The sequence below is a fragment of the Cervus canadensis genome, chromosome 9 (genome assembly GCF_019320065.1).
Source record: "Cervus canadensis isolate Bull #8, Minnesota chromosome 9, ASM1932006v1, whole genome shotgun sequence".
Taxonomy (NCBI): Eukaryota; Metazoa; Chordata; class Mammalia; order Artiodactyla; family Cervidae; genus Cervus; species Cervus canadensis.
This window is the reverse complement of record NC_057394.1, coordinates 1,541,255-1,554,040: the sequence shown is the minus strand read 5'-3', so window position 1 is coordinate 1,554,040 and position 12,786 is coordinate 1,541,255. Positions and strand designations below refer to the sequence as shown.

Here is a 12,786-nt window from a genome sequence, read left to right as displayed (position 1 = left end):
CAGTAGCAGCGGCCAGGAGGGTTTTGCTGCCTGAACAGAGCCTACTGTGCAGACACCTCATTTGGCTTAAAATGGAGAAACATCTTCATTTCTGCACTGCCTTCCTGGAGTTTTCGCTATCCAAGTGCCATTGCCATATAATTAGCACTTACTGATTTCTGTTAAAAAATTTAAATTCCTATTTTAGCTTTTAAATAAGCAGTACCCTGCATGGAGTCATGGGTTTCACCTTGCTCACTTTTCTTGCCTTGTTACTTGGTCATCCACGGGTCACTAAAATCACGCCGTGTGTCCTGAAGATGGTATAATCCCAGAGCAGAAGAGTCATCAGTCCTTCAGGAAAGTGAGGGTCCGGGTTCCCTGGGGAGCCATCTCTGAGGGGGTACCGCGTGCAGGACATTTGTTCCAGGAGAACTCTGGGGACCTACAGCTGAGGACGGGAAGAAGGCGGGCTTGGGCCTGCAGGCGATGGGGCTGGACACGGAGTCAGTGAAGCTCCAGCCGGCCCCACTGGGGGTCCTGAACATGGATGGCCTCTTAGCTTCCTGGGACGCAGGCTGCTCGGTGAGGGGTGCCCTGCGGCAGGGCGGCTCACTCCAGCTTGGCGGTCCCTGAGCCAGGCTGCAGGCTGCAGGCTGTCCGCCTGTGGAACCCCGTGTCTGCAGGTGGGCCCCTTGACACCCACCACACGGACGGGAGACAGGCGGGTCTGAGGGCTGATGCTTCACCACTCACAACATGCCGCAGCCCTCCAGACACTTCAGCATAAATCCTCACAAGACTTCTGAGGAAGGCATCTTTATTACTCTGGTTTAATATCTGATGAAACTTTCACCCAGAAATGGCAAAGAGCTTAGTGCAAGGCCCCACACCTTGGGGCGTGGATGAGCCAAAAAGGGAAGCCGGGTGGGATTTAACTCCCAGTTAAGTTCCACGTCTCCATATGTGTTCATGCACGTGTATATATTGTACACATACATGTGTGCAATTGCACATATATATGTACATATCACATGATATGGGCTTGGGTATGCAGATGTATCTGTGAATATATCTAACTTCCCCTTATATGCTAGGCCAGATGCTATCAGAGGTGGTGTTGCTTGAAAATGTGCCTTCGTTGGTGGATGAGAGAAAAAGAAAAAAATCACTCCCTGTTGTGAGCTAAGAACCATCCATAAAGGAGGGGCCCTGAGTGTAGAGAGTGTGGGTGGGTCACCCCAGAAGATGAGAAGGCAGGGGTCCAACAGCCAACGCCCAGTCCTGGACTCCAGGACTGTGGCTGCCACATTCCCGTCACCGCCTCCTCCCTGGAGACAGTGAAGGAGCGCTTTGAACATCCCCCTGAGAAGGATGCACGTGGTACAGGCGACCACCCGCTCACCGAGAGGAAGCTCACAGCCCACCTGGTGAAACAGGCAGGACTCGTGGGAGGCGCGGCCTCCGAGGTCCCTCTTCCCCTCTGTCCCCACCTCCTGCCTGCCTATCACTGGAAGCAGCAGAGCGGGAGCTGCCTGCAGACCCTATGAGGCATGTCCCCGTTTGCACGGGTTCCGTGGCAGACTCACCATGGATTAAGGCTTTGAAATTCAAATGCAGTTCAGCATGGCTGCAGTATTTTAGCCTGGAAAAAGCCCAAACCACTTTTATAACAGTGCTCATCTCAGCCATTTGGAAAAAATACAGTAAAATATCTGTACACATTAAAAAATGCCATATTGTGAAACTTCCAAGATAACCAAGTGGCCAAATGCTCTCAGTGGTAACAGAAGGAGTTAACTTGCTGCAGGAGATCATTATAACCCAGCTGAACAATGGCGATTGGCATCAAACATGTGAAACTCAACTGTGGAATCTATCAAGTCCTCTTGGTAACGTTAAAGCTGTTTCGTCTGCAGTGGCAAATCCTTGTGTGTTAATTTTCTAGGGGATGGGCTGGGAGCAAGCACATGGGGAGCTCATCCTAAAATACATGAGGTTAAAAATATTCTTGTTTGCCATACTAGGAATTATCACGTGAGGCATCAGAAGAATTTTGCTACCCATGTTGACACCGAGGTAGCATTAAGGGACAGATTTGGAATGAGTGTTCATCAGTAGCATTTCTAAATGGAGCACATATAGTTTAGCCTGGATTGGGTTACTCTCACGTATGCAAAGGTTGAAGATAAATCCATAAAAGCCATAAATATGTTTGCTTTATTCCAGTCCGAGTTCTATGCAAAGATGAGCAAAACAACAGTCACCCACAAGTAGGATCTGGCAGGCTCTTCTTCATGGACGTTATTGTCCCGAGAAGCAGGGCTTTCCTAGAAGAGCAAATGGGTGACTACAGAGGTAACATGACTTGCATTGGGAAAGGGTAAGTGGGTGACTGCCGAGAAAATAGGACTCGCATCGGGAAAGGGCCGCAGTTCAAGACGGATGGTGTGATTTCCATTTTAAGAAAGACCCGGATCCCACCAGACAGGGCTCATTAATTTAAGACAGTTGAACTCACAAGCATCGGCGTTCACAATTCAATTATGGGGGAAGATGATCTTCCTGGGGTGCTTTATTTAGCTTCTGATTCTTAATTAACTCTGCTCCACGAGGGAACGCTGCCGACAGCAGCCTGGGCCCGTAATCTCAGGGCCGTCGGTCTCATTTTAGGACGCTGCGGCCCGGCGCACACACAGCGTCAAGGGCTGGGTCCCGGCTCCGTCGTGTGTGGCTGCCCCGCAGGAGTCCACGTGAGCGTCAGCACGCCGATGCTCGAGCAGGAAGCACTTTCTAGAGACGGTTCCTAACCCTACGGAACCTGCTATCGGCACCCGACCCCACTCCCCACACCATGGTGGACGCTGAAGCCAAAGAATAAAGCTTCATAGTTTCATTTCAGGTTCATCAGGATTAGGCAGTTCACTAGGGCTCGGCTTTTTTTTTAGTTTAATTTGGTTTTTTCATTTTAGATAATGATTCTATTTATAATTTAGCTGTGGAAAAGCAGTACTCAGGCATAATACTTAATTCACCATGTAAGCCTGGTTTGTTGCATTTTCCCATGTGGGTTGTGGGGTCATAGTTTCAGTTTGAGTTAATTTCTTTGGGAAGCGCATACTTAACTTACAAGACTTTAACTCAAAATGTAAGGTTCTTGAAAAACAAATAGGTGCATACTCTGTTTCTCCTTTAGACACTGGCTCCCTTTTCTTGTCCCACCTTCTGTCTTCAGTTCGGTTCAGTCGCTCAGGCGTGTCCGACTCTGCGACCCCGTGGACGGCAGCGCTCCAGGCCTCCCTGTCCATCACCAACTCCCGGAGCCTGCTCAAACTCATGGTTTTCCCATCGCTGATGCCATCCAATCACTATTTTCTTAGTTATGAATATGAGTGGTTTTATAGAATTGACTTTGTTTCCTGGGGTACATCATATTCTGAAGTTTTCTCTCATTTCTCTTGTACATGTATGATCTCCATTTTTTTTTTGTTGTAGTAAAATTTTTGCAGAAATTTCACAGCATTTTTTTTTTTTTTCTGTTTCTTACTTTTGACATCGAGGGGAGATCGTTCTGCCTGAGGCTGTAGTTTGCTGCCCAGAGCAGCTGATTCTCTGGGGCTCCCATCTCATTCTCTCACTCCTGCGTCTGCGGGACCCCCACGCCAGGTCCAGGGTGCGGAGGAGGAGTGCTTGGTGTCTGGGGCTGCATCCCCCGACCATCTGTACTGGGCTGAGTCCTCCAGGTTGGGGGTGTATCCAGTCTTCTAGCAAGATACCCCCAGATTTCAGGGTTCCCCAATCTGCTATTAGTCCTGCTTCACCGTGGGAATAACCACCTCTCCCACATCTTGCCTTCTGGTCCCCAGCCTGCTGCCAGGGCTCAGAGTGCGTCCCCCTGGGGGAGGACAGGGCCTGGGTGGTCCTGCCCATCCTTCCTCTGCCCCTCCCCCCACACCTGCACTGTAGCTCCTGCAGATGGGCCTGGGGCCGTGGCCCAAGGGCCCCCACCTCCAGCTGCTGCAAACTGCTCTCCTCTGGAGAGAAATTGGAGACCCAGTTCTGAATTGTATTCAGTTTGACCGGTTGTGTTGTTCAGACCAGATTCCTCGAAATTTGCGGCAGTCTTTGGAGCCGTCATGCTGGAGATCAGGCCTTCACTACTTTTGCTTCTCTCCCAATTTTGATCACTTTTAAGGGTGGGAAGTCCTACACTTCCACCTGTTTGCAGGCATCATCACCCCTCCTGGAAGGCGTTCGGACACTGGAGACAGTTCATGTGAAGGAGACCCAGGTCTCAATACAGTTTTGTGCAAGTTGAGTTTTTGTGGCTTTCACACATATATGAGAGGTGAATTATTAATCAGTAAGAGAGTAATTACGATGACTTCTCAGTAATAGCCTGTACAGATGGAGTGTTTTTATTGCTGGAAGAGGGAGAACTGGGACTCATGGAAATACTGAGTAACTACATGGACCAGTGGCATCAAAAGTGATCCAGAACTCTTCAGCTGTCCTTTCAACTCCTGCCCTGTGGAGGTGGGAAAAATAGGAATTTTACCAGGAAAAGCATCTAACATTTTGGAGAAATTACTGTAGTAGCAGAACAGGAAAGAAAGAAGAAAATTTTTGATACAAAGTGCTTTAGCCAACATAGATGGATAAAGTAGCATTTGTCCTTCATGAAGTTAGAGCTGGGTTAGAAATGCAAGGAGGCAGCTTGATGCCCAGATTTGGGGGTACATGCAGACCTGATCCGAGAGAAGAACCTGCAGTGATTCCATCGTCATGAACCCAGGGGACAAAATGGGGGCAAGAGCAAAGTTTGTGTCTAAATAATATAATTAATGAATGAAAATTGATTAATCTCCAAGTTGTACCTAAGAAACGCCATTTAAAAATCTTACTCTGTGTGTGTGTTAAGTTTAAGATAGTGTGTGTGTGTGTCAGTCTCCAGCTGTGTCTCTTTGTGACCCCAGGGACTGTAGCCCACCAGGCTCCTCTGTCCATGGGATTCTCCAGGCAAGAATCCTGGAGTGGTGGCCATGCCCTCCTCCCGGGGATCTTCCTGGCCCAGGGATGGAACCTGTTGTGTCTTCTGAATTGCAGGTGGATTTTTGACCCGCGGAGCCATCGGGGAAGCCCCATTTGAAGGTAGACCTATTAGTAAAGTGTAAGGCATACATTTAAAGCAGAATTCTGCTTTTATTAGAATAAAAAACAAGCCCCCAAAATACAGGGTAAGGGACAAAGGCACAGAGAGGCTTGCCAGGCCTGCAGCTGGGTGGCTCAGGTGAAGTCATTTTCGAGATCCTGCTCTGCATTCCCGGCTCAGCGGAAGGTCTCGGAGACCTCTTGAAGACCGAGCTCTGCAATCCTAAACTGAAGTGATGGTAAAATCACACCGTGAGCAGGATGGACGTTTGTGTGTCCATAATCCCGTTTAGAGCCCCTGGGCATGTCCCGCCGAGAGTCACAAGCTGATGGACCCACACTGCAGGCTTCCTCCGGACGCTCCTGACCCGAGGGCCCGGCGTCCTCATCCGTGGCTGGTCGGGGGAGGCAGTTACAGGACTGTAGCCTCTGACCCCACACTCCCCATCTCCTCCCGGATGGCACGGTGGGGCAGGCCAAGCTCTCTTTCCTCCCTAGCACCTGCAACTGTGTTTGCCTACGTGGGGTTTGCTTTCCCGAGCGAGCTCAGTGACTGGAGTGTGACATGCTGTCATAGAAAGATGTCCTTATGACAGTGTTGGACTCTGAGCCAATTGCAGGGCCTGGAGGCCTGCAAGCAGGCATCGGATGCGACTTTGGGAGCTAATGATGTAGTTCCATACGCAAAACTAGGGAAGTTATCTAAATATGTAGCATTTGAAGGAATAGAAGAATCAGGACATCTTTGGGGAGGGGATGAGGATGACTGATTGTTTAAACTGGACAGGCAGCTTTGCCATCAAAGCACGTGCCTCAGACATCTGCAGGCTTCCCCATTCAGCTGGTTTATTTATGTCACCAGGATGGATTTCCAGCATTTGTATTTCACGGATTAAACAAGGTCTCTAGGTAACTCTGTTGGAGAAACATGCTCCCAATTTTATCTGGAAACCATAAGCCTTCTGATTAACAGTATTAACTTGAGAAATAATATTTCTTTAAATGCAGGGAGAGAAAAATAACCCTAAGAGAGTCTAGGGCAGGGATGAGGAGCCCGTCAGGAGTGACTTCAGCGCTACTGCTCTTCAGGGGCTTGGGTCTAGCTGCAGTTTTTACTTTCTGGTTTCTTCCAAGTTCTGCCTCTTCGTGTGTGGGGCCCACGGCTGGACGAAGGGGGGGACTCGGGCGTCACCTCCGCCCTCTGCAGTGCAGGCTCTGCAGAGGCCTTGCACTTTTATTTGTGAGGCCCTTTAACGTGGTAAAGCGGCATGTGACGGGTGATCCACCCACACCTGGTCGCGAGGAGACGCACAGCGGCGCGCTGCCATCCCGCATGTCGGGCACCCCCTTCAGAAGCCGGGGGCCCCGGGGGCTCCGTGGGCGCTGGGGCAGCAGGGTCCTTGCCGCCCTTGCTTGGCCCCTGGATGCTGCGCTGCCTCTTCAGGGCGTCAGTTTGGGCTCGCTTCCAGCCCAGGTCGCCTTTGCCATCAGGGTGCTCGGGCAGCGATCGTGTGACCTGAGACAGACTTGTATGTACATGGTTTCCGTGTAATCTCAGGCTGTGTGCGCACACGCGTGTGTGCTCTCGAGGGTGTGGGATGAGAGTGGACTCAAGGTTAGAAACAGCAGATGGAGGCAGAGACCGTTCCCGGGAGGTCGGCGGTGTGCCCCCTGGTGCCTCTGTGGGGCTCCTCATGGTGGGGCTTGGTGTCCGAGCTCGTCAAAGGCAGTCCAGTCTAGAATCCTGACCGCAGAGTCCCTTCTTGGTCTATGACTGTCCGAGGGTCTGCAGAGTCCCTGACTCCTCTTCCCACACCCCACAGCCGCCTCCATCCCCGGGCTCAGAGGTCCTTCCTCTTTCTCCATTACTCATCCCCCCAGTAAACACCTGGTCTGCCTCTGTCCTATTTGGGCTTCCCTGGGGGCTCAGCGGTAAAGAATCCGCCTTCCAATGCAGGAGATGCTGGTTTGATCCCTGGGTCGGGAAGATCCCCTAGAGAAGGGAATGGCAACCCACCCCAGTATTCTTTCCTGGGGAATCCCATGGACAGAGGAGCCTAGCAGACTACAATCCATGGGGTCGCAAAGAGTTGGACGCAACTGAGCAACCAAGCATGCACGCCTGTTACACTCGGGCTGCAGCATGTCCGTGAGTTTCTGAGCTGCTCCTCACCCTCCTGTCAACACGTTGCAGTCAGACGTTCTCGAAGTCAGTCTGCACACAGAGGCTGTCCAAATACATGTGATGTTGACTCCGTGAGTAAAATCGCCCACCTCCGGTCACCACTGGAGCATGCACCCTCTCTCTCCTCGGTTTGGGCCTAGACTGACACCACGAGTCCCCAGAGGCTGGAACACGCAGTGATTTGACCCATACCTGGCCTCTCAGCACCTGGGCTGTGCCAGGCCCCGGGGTTTGCTGTTCTGAGCGTGGCACCTCAATCCAGCTCCATTCGAGTTTTCTGACAGAATATGGGTTTCTCACCAACGCTTCCAGCATGAATCACATTCCCGGACTTCCCGGGCACAGGACTGAGACGCGGTTCTCCTCCCCGACATGAGAAGCATGTTTGTGAGCGCATGTCTTTGTTTAGGCTGGGAGGAAGAATGAGATATACTGCAGGGGCTCACAGACGCCTGCCGCTCCAGAAACACGTGTATTACCGCGTATCATGTAACCGTTCACTGTGGGGAATAGTAATGAATAGTTGGGACCACAATAATGTGCATTGTTGATGTTTGTTAAAATAAAGATATTCAATTTATAATAAAGGGGATTAAAAGCTTAATTCATGACTATGTTAATATTTGCCTGCAAGTACACAGATAAATGGCAACGCACCTTATCACGTTGAACACCTGTGCACACAAGTTCCTCCACGGAGATCTCCGTGGGATTGTACGTTTCGCCGAGCTTAAACTTCCATTTCCCAAAATAATGATATCATCCATTTACAGATATAGATAGGCTCTCCTCACTCCAGCTCCGTCCTGAAATGAGCATTGTGACTTCAGCTACAAAAATACGGGATTAATTGCCGGCGCGACACGCACGGTCCGCGCACCGCGAGAGCAGATGGCACGCCCGGCCGCGCGCAGCGTCCGCACGTCCGGGCTTCCGGGCTGCGGCGCTTCCGCAGCGCTCTTCCTCCGCGGAGGGAAGCAGGTGTGCCTGGCTCCGTGGAAAGTGGCCGCCGCAGATGCCGGCAAATCAGACCCTATTTTTAAATGTTCTGCGGGAGTTTGCCCTTTGAAAGAGGTTTATGATGAATACTTAGGATGACGTGTCCTGATGGAAAATTAACGAGTGTTTACGAGCAGCTCTGACTTGATCATCCCTGGGATAATTACCTGGGAGATGCAAGGATACGATCAGGCTGTGCTTTCATCTGGCTTCAGGAAAAACAAACAAACAGGAATAAATAACCCGAGGTGCTAAGTTACAGGCTTTATTTCTCGGGAAATCTGCTATGTAGGTGATCTACCATGTGTGTGCTCAGACTTGTCCAACTCTTTCTGGACCTCCTGGACTTAGCCCACCAGGCCCCTCTGTCCAGGGGATTCTCCAGGCAACAATAGTGGAGCGGGTTCCCATTCCCTTCTCCGGGGGATCTTCCGGACCCAGGGATTGAATCCATGCCTCCTGCGTCTCCTGCGTTGGCAGCTGGGTTCTTTACCACCTGGAATCCTGATCTGCTTAAGGCTCTTGCTGAGTCAGCTTCCCAGGGCCACTGTAGCAAGTGCCTCAGACTACGTGCCTTCATTCTTTCACACCCTCCGGGCAGAAATCAGGGCTGCGGTGTGGGCAGGCCCGATCCCTCAGGGGCTGGGGCATCTGTCCCCGCCTCTCCGAGGTCTCTGCTGATTCCTGGCTTGTGGCAGCACAGGTCAGCCTGCCCACGGCCTCTCCTGGGGTGTCCTCTGTGTCCAGACTCCCCTTTTATAAGGACGCCAGTCAGAGTATGAAGGCCTGCTGCCAGCAGTAGGACCTCCACTGATTCCACCAGGACTTGCTCTATTTCCAAATAAGGTCCCTTCGGAGGTTCAGGGCAGAACGATGAGCTTTGAAGGATGGATGAAGGGGAAGAAACACTTTCAACAGAAGACACTAAATTAGGGACAGATATTCTGTGAAGAACAAGCAACTGTACACCCCTGATTATCCACAGCTCTCGTCATTTCTCATCATTGACTATTTCCTGCAAAGAACCTCCTGCATGTGCACTTAAAGGTGACGGCAGAAAATAAACCGTGTGCGACTTTGCACGTGAATAGATTGACACACCTGGGGAACGTTGTGGGATCATGTGTCCTGTTGTATATTTCAGTTTGCAGCTGAGACAACACACGCACAGGAAGAGACAGATAGGGAGATGTGAGCCAGCGTCGTGTCGTGGGTGGGGAGCCTGGGGACAGACAGACTCGGGAAGGCTGGCCGGCTCTGGGGGGCGCAGCCTCAGGCAAACACTGGCCACAGCCCCCCACATGACGGCCCCCCACACGGTGGCCCGGGACTGATCTTGAGCTCCAGGGAACGTGGGCAGCACAGCTTGGGCAGGTATGGAGCCCGGAGCCCGAGTGGGCCAGAAGCAGCAGGTGAGGGGCAGGTGAGCCCAGCCCAGGTCAGGAGCCGTGCACGTTTCCTCTTGTTCGGCTGGACGTGGATGGGCCGGAGGCCCCAGTGCGGACATGCAGGCGGGCCGCCTTGCCTGCTGATAGAGAATGCGGTAGCGGGGCGGGGACCCGTCCCAAGGGGCTGCGGAGGCTGTGTCTGAGCGTGGACGAGGCTCAGAGCAGCACCCCGTCCATAGGTCTGAGCGTGTAACAGGACACAGGATCTGCCCACACTGCTCAGAGGTGAGAACCTATCACATATCGAGTTGCACGGTGTTTATTTTAAAGTCCCCTTTAAATGCATCTGCAATGGATACTTTGCAGAAAACAGTAAACAGTGTGCAGTCAGGATATCTGAACAAGCCCAGGCGGCCCAGCGGCTGTTCTCTGCGGTACGTCTCCTTGAAGGAAGGCCGGCGGGCAGTGGAGGGGGCAGCTTTTGGAGGCCGGGTAGCCTTTGAAGGAACAGTGGGGATAATGGCCGGTGGGACACTCCCTCCAGGCCCTGGAAGGTGGCGTGTGTGTGGCTTGGGAGCGTCCATCCAGAGGTTGGCGTGCGCGTCCCCCGCTGCCACTGCCCTGGGGACCTCCCTGCTCTGCTCCTGGACGCCCGCTTTACCCGCCCCCTCCCTCCCCATGCTGAGCGGCCTGCTGCCCCCAGACGGGAGCCCACAGTGCCACGGATCCGGGGGTGCCGCCTGACCACCCGGGGGTCTTGGTGACCCTCCTCCCAAAAGCCTCTCTCTTTTCCTTTGTTCTTTCATTTCTCACTTGTTTTCCTGTGTTTCCTTCTTTTAAATTTCTTCTCTCAATTCTCGAGTTTCCCTCCCTTCTCAGCCTCCCGTGGCCTCAATCCAGCGCCTCTCGGTGGACTGGGGTCTCCCTGGACATGAACAAGGGTCCACGTTTAAGAAGGACAGAGGGTGTTCACAGGCATCGGGTATCCTATTTATTATTTAAGATGGTGTTTTAGGATGTAGGCAAAGTAGCCGTGTGGTTGGGCAGGTCAGCCCTCAATGAGATGATTTTGTATCTTGCAGAGCTGCATCGTCCAGTGCGATAGTACCTGGCTACTTGCGGCTGTTCAATTCAAATCCATTCAAATTAAATTAATTAAATTTTAGTTCTTTAGTCACACTCACCAACTTCCAAGTGTCCAACAAGCTACTGGTGGCCCCTGGCCACTGTTACGGATGAAGCAGGCATGAAACCTTTTCACCATCACAGGAGCGATGCTAAGCATGGCTCTAGGGGACTACGTTTATCTGCCAAAGACCCAGAAATCCTGTTTTAGGTAAATGTTATGATTTGCTGATTGTGTCCTGAAATAAAACCAACCTCGCTACACCGATCTTTCTTTTCGCTTCATGCTTCTCTATTTTTACTACTCAGTTAGAAAAGGTAATTTTTAAAAAATCTATTTTAGATACAAAAGTAACAACTTAGATTTTAAAGGAGTCTATTTCAGCTCTTTGGATAGAATAAGGCCAAAGTGGAATTTGGCTCTGGTGGGGCAGGACACTTGGTGATTTCACAGGACTAAGATGACCACAGACAAACTGCAGTGTAAACACGGCAACGCGGGCGGCTTCCTCCTTTCATGTGGGAAGAAGCCAGGGTGGAGTTCAGTGACCTTGCAGTTCACCCAGGGAGTGTGAAGACATGCCGTGGCTCTCACACCACAGGAGGGCTCGCTGGCCAGACCACTGGCAGCCTCTTCTTCGTCCTTAGTTGTGTCCTTAGAATCATGAATCCTGAAGGAGCCAGTGCAGATGGAGACAACATCGCCCTGCCTTCTCTGCAGCCCGCGTTGTTACATCTCTAAGTTCTCGCTAATAACATCCAACACGTGTGTGTGATGTGCAGACCGAACTTGGGTCTGCTGGCCCCATGTGCATTAAAGCCATTGCTACTGACACCAGCGTGTGGTGGAGGCAAGTAAGGCGCTTATTACAGGGCCGAGCAGGACCGCGGCCAGCTGATGCTTAGATGACCCAGTTCCTCCAGGACTTTCAGGGCAGAGTTTTCAAGGACAGTGTGAGCGAGGCGGTGGCAGATCAGCTCATGGACGTTCCCGTTGGTCAATGGTGAGGTCTTGTCCTTTTGACAGGAGTTTGGTCCAGTTTACCTGTTAAACAGTTACTTAATTTCCATGAACATCGGTTTCCCTGTCTGTGGAATAGGAGTGATAATACCGCTTTGAGAGCTGGTCATGAGACGAGCCTGGCAGGGCGCCTGGCCCACGGAACAGACTCAGCGCACTGCTTATGCCACTGCAGCGTCATCACCAAACTTCACGTGTGTGCACGCTCAGTCGCTCCAGTCCTGTCCGACTCTTTATGGACTGCAGCCCACCAGGCTCCTCTGTCCATGGGATTCTCCAGGCAAGAATGCTGGAGTGGGTTGCCATTTCCTTCTCCAGGGGATGGTCCCCACTCAGGGATTGAACTCACGTCTCCTGCATCTCCTGCTCTGCAAGTGGGTTCTTTACCGCTGAGCCACCAGGAAGCCCAACTTCAAGTATATGTTAGAATTAGCACGGGATGAGGATCGGGATATTTTGCTTTCCTGACAAAGATCTAACTCCTATTTTCCTTTCTTTTTTTTTCATGGCTGCTCATTCTAATAGCTTTTAATAGATTAAATAATAACAAAAATAATCAATATTTTTTGATAAATGGGGCTGACCTCTAAATCCCTGGTATAAAGTAAATCCCCATATGTGGTCAGTGTTGTCTTTATCTGAATTACTGGACTTTTGAATTTTGGTTAGTAAAGCATGCTAAGCTTGCCTTTCAGTTCAGTTCAGTCACCCAGTCATGTCTGACTCTTGGCGACCCCATGGATTGCAGCACGCCAGGCTTCCCTGTCCATCACCAACTTTGGGAGTTTACTCAAACCCATGTCCATCGAGTCGGTGATGCCATCCAGCCATCTCATCCTCTGTCGGCCCCTTCTCCTCCTGCCTTCAATCTTGCCTAGCATCAGGGTCTTTTCCAACGAATCAGTTCTTTGCATAAGGTGGCCAGAGTACTGGAGCTT

At 51.4% G+C, this 12,786-nt stretch overlaps 1 long non-coding RNA gene across 2 annotated transcripts in view; it reads left to right on the top strand.

Moving 5' to 3' along the window:
- The window catches only part of LOC122447471, a 300,507-nt gene that overhangs the window by 84,807 nt on the left and 202,914 nt on the right, over positions 1-12,786 (top strand). The gene's annotated exons all lie outside the window — the stretch shown is intronic.